The sequence below is a fragment of the Fragaria vesca genome, linkage group LG3, assembly GCF_000184155.1.
Source record: "Fragaria vesca subsp. vesca linkage group LG3, FraVesHawaii_1.0, whole genome shotgun sequence".
In the NCBI taxonomy this organism is placed as follows: Eukaryota; Viridiplantae; Streptophyta; class Magnoliopsida; order Rosales; family Rosaceae; genus Fragaria; species Fragaria vesca.
In genome coordinates, this window is record NC_020493.1 from 23,230,677 (window position 1) to 23,238,643 (window position 7,967).

General features: G+C 45.3%; 1 non-coding gene across 1 annotated transcript; it reads right to left on the reverse strand.

Moving 5' to 3' along the window:
* Nucleotides 1-4,239: 4,239 nt before the first annotated feature.
* LOC101311456 lies at nt 4,240-5,214 on the reverse strand. Its single transcript, XR_184299.1, has 2 exons — nt 4,709-5,214; nt 4,240-4,630 (listed from the first exon to the last, which is right to left on the reverse strand). It is a non-coding gene; the product is annotated as an uncharacterized LOC101311456 (transcript).
* Nucleotides 5,215-7,967: the final 2,753 nt, after the last annotated feature.

Here is a 7,967-nt window from a genome sequence, read left to right on the forward strand (position 1 = left end):
GGTCAAGGTGGCCCCCTAGCGACCCTAGGTGGCTCAAGGCGTCCCCTTAAGGGGTGAAGGCGGCCCCTTGGTGTAGATGGGTTAAGGTGGCCTATAGGGTAATGGCGGCCCAAGACGGGTCAAGGTGGGCCAAGGCGCATCAAGGCAGCCTAAGGCATGTCAAGGCGGGTCAAGACAGCCCTAGATGGGTCAAGACAGCTCTTTGGCAGGTCTAGGAGGGTCAAGGCAGCCCTAGGAGGGTTAAGGCAGCCTTAGGCGGGTCTTGAGGGGTCAAGGAGGGCCTAGAAGGGTCAAGGCAGGTCAGGGCGGCCCAAGGTGGATCAAGGCAGCCCTAGACGGGTTAAGGCAACCCATGGCAAGTCAAGGCGACCACTTGGTGGCCCTAGGTGGGTCTAGGAGGGTTAAGACAGCCCCTTAGCGGCCCTAGGTGGGTAAAGGCAGCCCTAGGAAGGTCTAGGAGGGTCAAGGAAGCCACTTAGCGGGTCAAGACGGCCTGTAGGCGGCCTTAGACGGGTGAACACGACCTCTTAGCGGCCTTAGCCGGGTCAAGGCGTCCCCTTGGTGGCCCTAGAAGGGTCATGGCGGGTCAAGGTTGCCCTTGAGGTGCCCAAGGCGGGCCTAGGAGAGGTCAGGGTGGGTCCGAGTTGGCAGAGGCAGATCAAGGCAGCCCTAGACGCCCTTGGGCGACCCTAGGCGAGTCATGGAAGGTCAAGGCAACCCTAGACAGGTCTAGGAGGGTTAAGGCGGGTCAAGGCGGTTCAAGGTAGCCCAAGGCGGATTAAGGCTGGTTGAGGCGGTCGAATGTGGGTCAAGGCGACCCCCTGGTGACCCTAGGCGGCTCAAGGCGTCCCCTTAGGGGGGTGAAGGCGGCCCCTTTATGGCCCTAGATAGGTCAAAATGGCCTATTGGCAACCCAATGCGAGTCAATGCAGCCCATTGACCAGTAGAGGCATGTCAAGGCGCCCTCTAGGAGGGTCAAGGCGACCCATTGGTGGCCCTAGGCGGGCCTACAAGAAGGGCCTAAGTGGGTCTAGGAGGGTCAAGGCAGCCCTACAAGGGTCTAGGGGGTCAAGGCAGCCCTACAAGGGTCTAGGGAGTCAAGGCGGGCATATGAGGGTTAAGGCGGGTCAAGGCGGTTCAAGGTAGCCCAAGGCGGGTCAAGGTGGCCGAAGGCGGGTTAAGGTGGCCCCTTGTTGGCCCCAGATGGGTTAAGGTGGCCTATTGGTGGCCCTATGATGGTCATGGCGACCCGAGGCGGGTCAAGGCAGCCCCTTGACGGCCCTAGGTGGCCTTACGAGGAGGGCCTAGGCGGGTCAAGGCGGCCCTAAGGCGGCCTCTTGGTGGCCTTAGATTGGTTAAGGCGGCCTCTTGGCGGCCTAAGGAGGGTCAAGGAAGCAAAAGGCGGGTCAAGGCGGTCCCGTGGCAGCCCAAGACAGGTTAAGGTGGCCTCTTGGCGGCTCAAGGAAGGTAAAGGCGGCCCGAGGCAGGTCATGGCAGATCAAGGCGGGTCAAGACGACAAACGGGTCAAGGCAGCCTGAGGCGGGTCAAGGCGGCACAAGGAGGGTCAAGGAGCACAAGGTGGGTCAAGGCGGCCCCATGGCAGCCCAAGACGGGCCAAGGCAAGCCAAGGCGGTTCATTACGGGTCAAGGTAGCCCCATAGAGGCCCTAGGTCTGTCAAGACGCCCCTTGGTGGCCTTAGGCCTGCCTAGGAGGGTCAAGGCTACCCTAAGCGGGTGTAGGAGGGTTAAAGCAGCTTTTTAGTGGGTCAAGGCTGGTCAAGGCGGCCCCATGGCAGCTCAAGACAGGTTAAGGTGGCCTCTTGGCGGCCCAAGGAGGGTCAAGGCGGTCCCAGGCAGGTCATGGTGGGTCAAGACTGATCAAGACGGCCAGCGGGTCAAGACAGCCCGAGGCGGGTCAAGGCGGCACAATGAGGGTCAAGGCGGCCTTAAATTGGTTAAGGTAGCCTCTTGGCGGCCCAAGGCGGGTCAAGACGGGCAGTGGGTCAAGGCGCCCCGAGGCGGGTCAAGACGGGCAGTGGGTCAGGGCAGCCCAAGGCGGCCCCATGGCCGGCCAAGACGGGTCATGGTGGGTCATGGAGGGTTAGGCGGCCCCTAAGGGGGTCTAGGTGGTCCCTATACAGGTCTAGAAGGGTCCTAAGTTGGTCTAGGAGGGTTTTGGTGGTCCCTTGGCGGTTCAAGGCTCCCCCTTGGCGGCTCTCGGCAACTCATTAGCGGCCTAGACGTGTCTCAGCAACCCCTTGGCGGGTCTAGGTGGCCCCTAAGCTGGTCTAGGTGATCCCTACGCGGGTCTAAGATGGTTAAGGCGGTCCCTTGGAAGGTCAAAACGCCCCCAGCGGCCCTCGACGAGTAAATGCACACCGTTGGCGGCTCTAAGTTTGTCTCAACGGCCCCTTAACGGGTCTAGGTGGCCCCTAAGTGGGTCTAGATGGTCCCTACGCGGGTCTAGTAGGGTCAAGACGGTCCCTTACGTGGTCAAACCGGCCCCTAGGCGGCCCTCGACGAGTCAAAGCACCTCTTTGACAGCTCTTAGTTTGTCTCGACAACTCCTTGGCGGCCATAGACGTGTCTCACAGCCACTTAGCGTGTCTAGGCCGGGCTACCACTAAGCGGGTCTAGGTGGTCCCTACGTAGGTCTAGGTGATCCCTTCACAGCCACTTATCAAACCGAACACCCAACTTGCAACTCCAAGTTCCCTAATTGAATTTCATAACACCAATCATACTCCAATTTATTGGGTAATAGCTAAAACAAGAACTAGTTTAAGAAAGAGGGTATGAAACTTATAGAAATCAAGCTTTGACTAGATGGAGAAATATGAGATTCATAGGTAGTAATCCCTTGAAAGCTAAGCAGTCTTTGAAGGTGAACAAAACTATGAAAGTTGTTTCTGGAACAACACAGAAGAGAAAGAGAAGAGGACGAAGGATTAGGTTGATCTGTTGGGAACCAAAGCACAAGAGAAGAGGAAGAGGGATTGGGTTTATGTAACACGTTGATTTGCACCTCATCAAATCGACTACATTACAGTGCCGCATATCTTTAGGGTCACCAGCTAAGTGAACTCAACTAATGACCTAGAGATAAGCAAGGCAAGTTTGAATAAGTAAGATAATAAACTATTCCAAAACAGAAAAAACAAAATTCTGAAAGGAGACGAAAGCGTTAAGTAGAAGTTTTGAGGTGATTTTTATTGTTGTCACAAATACGTCAAAAACCTTGTCACGAAAACAAAGGTCAACTTAGAAACAACTTACTGACCTGAGTATCACACGTTAGAAATATACTAGGACTAAATCATATTTGAAATGAATTAAGGATACAAAACTTGAAAAAGTATTATAAGCAAATCATGCACAAAATACTTTCATCAACACACCCAGCTCACTCCAGTATTGTCTTGTTCAAGTGCACAGTACATGCATCTAAAACTGTTGTAGGGATGAGTTTTCGTCCTTGCTACTCAGTAGGAAATTCACCCCGGTTAGTTTTAAAAACATGTAAATAGCATATAGATTTCTTGGCCAGTATTTGAAAATTACGTATACAGGTAAAATAAAAATAAGATCATAAACTATCAATTTTATTCCGAAAACAATTACGTGGGCCCAGAAAACACAAACCTGATGACCAGTCACTATACCAACTACCTCCTTACCAAAACTAATGTCATAACCGGCAAGGTGTAGCGTGAGTGTCTATTTACGCCATACCGCCTAGGAGTGACACCACACCACAAAGGATGTTAGACACCCTCCAGTCCGTACAGCCTCTCCGGAGGTTTAGAGGATCGAAACCCAAAGAAGTCGTTGTACCTCACTCACTCTCAGGTCATCACACAATATCGAAAATGATTGAAGACATGCATGGCAATAAAATATCAAATCTTCATAATAAATCAATCACAGCCATGCAATCATTTTCATATATAATATACGAAAAATCACTAGCTAAGAAGTGTCTAGAATTCCCTATCTGGTATTCCTGGAGTTCGAATCTTTACTCCACAATGCTAGGCAAACACCACCACCACTTACCATCTTGGGTAGCTGAAAGTACGTCCGACAAATTTCACGTTAATATTCATGTCGGTTACAAACATTATTCTCAATTATAATATCATAAGCCTTTCTTGTAACTTCACTTTCTCTTGGCACAAACCCATCTATCAATTCTAGGATTATTAGTAGAAGTATACAAGCTCGCACTAAACTGGGCCAAATTGATTTCCATACACTTAACCATTTCAAGGTTCACAACATAACCAAAGCTGTTACAGAATTTAAATGGGAACTTAACCCAATTTGGTACCTCCTACCGTGATCACCAATTCATAATAGACTTTGTAATCTAAATATACCATATATTATTATGGCTGGTCTCACATCCATAATTCACTCACTTCCAAAAAGAAATTGTAGAATAATATTTACTTTAACTAGTGGCCAACATCATACCACCAAAATCCAACATAACAAAACTTTATAATTAAATAACATGAAACAAGAGTTCCTTGTTTACCCAGACTCTCACCTTAATTTTCAAGAGGATGTCCATTACGTCCAAGCATGTAGTCTTGTCCTAGATGGAGAACTGGAACCCTTCTTCTTCTGTTCTCATTAAAAACAAAGCAATTAACAATTGATCAATTGCTTAGAACCAAATCAAATCAAAAGGTAAGGGCTTACCATCGTTTTAGACTCTCTCCCAATTTCATTCATCCAATCAAAATATACCTTTCTTCTTCTGTTCCTCGTCTTACTTCTCCACCCAAGGAAACTCATCACCCATATCAATTCCAGCAACATCGTTACCAGCAACCAAGTTGTTAATAACAATCAGAAGTTCAGAAATCGATCTCCCTTAAAACCAAAAGTCGAAATAGTTGGGTTCTTGGATATACCTTGCAACGCACAGAAGATGATGACGATTCTGCATGTCGATTTCTACAACTCGACTTAACGGCGACGGGACGTAGGTGAATGACCAAAACTCCATCTCTGTTTAACCCTTGAATTGAAGATGAGCGTCCAACCCTAAATATCTAGCAACCTTGTACCTCTTGAGGAGAAGTCGTCACAAGGACTGAGAGAGTAAGAAATAAATTGATCAAGATCGAGAGTGTTCGTGAGAGGGGAAGAAGTTTCTGGTCATGCTTATCCATTTCTTTATTTTAAGGAAAATTTTAAAGAACAGTAAATGAATGTTTAGCCTATTAAGAATTTATATACATCAAGTTTCAAAATATAAACTTTCGTACATCAAATTTGAAGTCAGAGGCAAATATAGGTACACGACGTCAATAACGTCGTTAATTAATATATAAATATTAGATGCTTTTAAATGTACCCTGTACCCAGTAAATAACTAAACAGACTTGAAACTTTAATTTTAATCAATTTTACCCCTATATCTATTTACACCCAGCATATATTCTAAAAACTATATCCAGTACCTCGTGCTCTCTCTTCCATCAACGAAGATACAAAGATTATGATAAAACAATTAAGGAAAGATAGAACAAACTCAAACCCTCTATTTTACCTTTTCTGTTTTGATCTGTTGAAAAAAAAAAAATTAACCTTTGGTTTTGGCTTTTGTATATGTTCCACTGCTCTGGAAACCCACTTACGGGTTGAAGTGGGATTTGGCATTGAGCTTGAAGTGGATTTGGCAATTATTCAGCTCTATGGGTATCGCTGCCGGTTACGGGTCTCTGGCCCCAAAATCTCCAATCTTGTCATTGCGGGAGTCTGGGTTCTCGGATCGGAAGAGTAAAGAATTAGGGTGTGTCAGTGTGTGGTGGTGGTGGTTGCAGCCAGTAATACGAATTCTGTTGGAGATCGATGAGTAACTGGGAAAATCCTTTCTACCTCATGAATGTTTCTTTTCCATGCGTACCTCAACGAATAGAGGCTTTACCGATCAAGGGAGTTGTTGAGCAAGAGGTTTGTATACTCTTCTTACCAATTCCCCGATCATGATGAACTTGTTCGCCGAAACACAAGTTTCAAGTCTATCCCAAACAATTTTTTTCCTTCTTCTTTTCTCATCAAACGGCACTAAACAATGATTAGAGACAGAGGAGGAGTTCCTCGAACACTGCAGTTTTATCTACCTTTTGATTCATCTTCAAGTAGGGGTATAATTGGTATAAAAAATAATGTTAGGTATATTTAGTAATTTACTGAGTACATCTAGCGACACCCTAAATATTTATTTCGAAAAAGATAATTTAGTACTTTACTCTATATATCTCTCAAACTCGCTCTTACTTCTCCGAAGTCTTTGCATCAGGTTCTACTCACATATCAGAATCAATTCTTTCTCTCACATTTTGTCATTTTCTCTATGTCTACTATAAAATCAATACAATTCAAATGGTGTCTCCCAAAGTGCCATGAATAGTCAAAGATCGATGAGAGTGCCTTCCCAAGTCATGCTGACCCAAAGCATTGCCTCTTGCTTCAGCAAGGTACTTTCCATCTCTCTTTATCTCTATATCTCTATACAACGACCCAAACCCTTTTTCTCCTCCATGACAATGAGCACCACATCTCCTCCACCATTCAGATCCACACTCACCAAATTCCACTCAATTAATCTCACCAAAACATAATTCTTATCCCACTACAATTTTAACCTCGTCAGAACTTCTCGATCCCCACCAGTGACAGAAGCATAGTGTAGGCTGTCACGGCTATAGCCCTACCAAGATTTAGGCTGTAAAACCCCTAGGTATATATATACATGACCAACCATGATGTGAGCTATATATGTATGGGTGCCTTATATCATAAATCCTAACTAGTTCAGTACTTTAGTTGGCTATAAACTAACTCTTAATCTCTTTTAGTATGGCTGGTCACTAGTTCGAGTCTCATTCCCTCTTTTTCCTTCACTATTAACCTCCCTTTTCTTTCTATTTTTTTTTCTTTCTCCCCTTTTTTTTAAAAAATTTCTTTTCTCTCTTTTTCTTACAACATTTTCTGCTACTTTCTATTAGTATTTCTATTTTCTTTCCATTTTCCTATTCTTTCCCCATTCTTGCTCCTACTTTTCTTATTATTGTTCTTTAGTTACAACATATTCTATTACAATTTCTTTAGTTTTTACAATTTCGATTACAATTTTTTTTGGCACTTACACCAAGACCCCCAACAGCCCTACCCATTTCTAATTCCTGCTTCCGCCACTGATCCCCACCATACCCTCCCCTGAATTGTCAACTTGGAGCTGCAATTCCTCCTTGTCAGAAACTCCGATCCTCATGAACTTTGAGAAAACTCGTTTTGAAAGTGCCCAATCCATCAAGTGTTTTTTTTGGATGAAAAGATCCATCAGATGCTTAATTATATCACTTGGGAGGGTGAAGCTGTACGGCGACGAGGGCTTGATCTATTTGAAACTTGAGAATTTCAGTGTGCCTTCAGCTGGTAAGGAGAAATCGGCCTCAGACCGCCATAACAACACCCACCGTCGAAGAAGCCACCGATTTTGGTTAAGGAAAGGTGGGTAATTCATGTCCTTGGAGGGCAAAAAGTCGGCATGGTGAAGAGGTTGGAGCGGAGGCGTCGACTGTTGTCAAATTTTAATAACTATGCAAATGCACGAATCGTTTGTAGTATAGCTTATATGCAAATACGAGGTCGTTCCAACTAGGGATGGATAACTAACTTTCAACTCTAACTAATGACCAAATTACGCTAATGACTAACAGGAAAGCAAGAAGATATTTTTATGATTTTTGTAAACAATAAGAAAAGAGTAAAACAAGCAAATTGAGAATGTCACACAAGATAATTGAGAAAAATGTTTTGAAAAGTTGTAAAACAATGATGGATGAACGTTAGGGCTTCTAACTTCACCGTCACAATCCTATTCGAGTTCTTAGTCTTCCGATTACTAACTATTAAACCGGTGTTGAAGAATCCGTCATATAAGCCT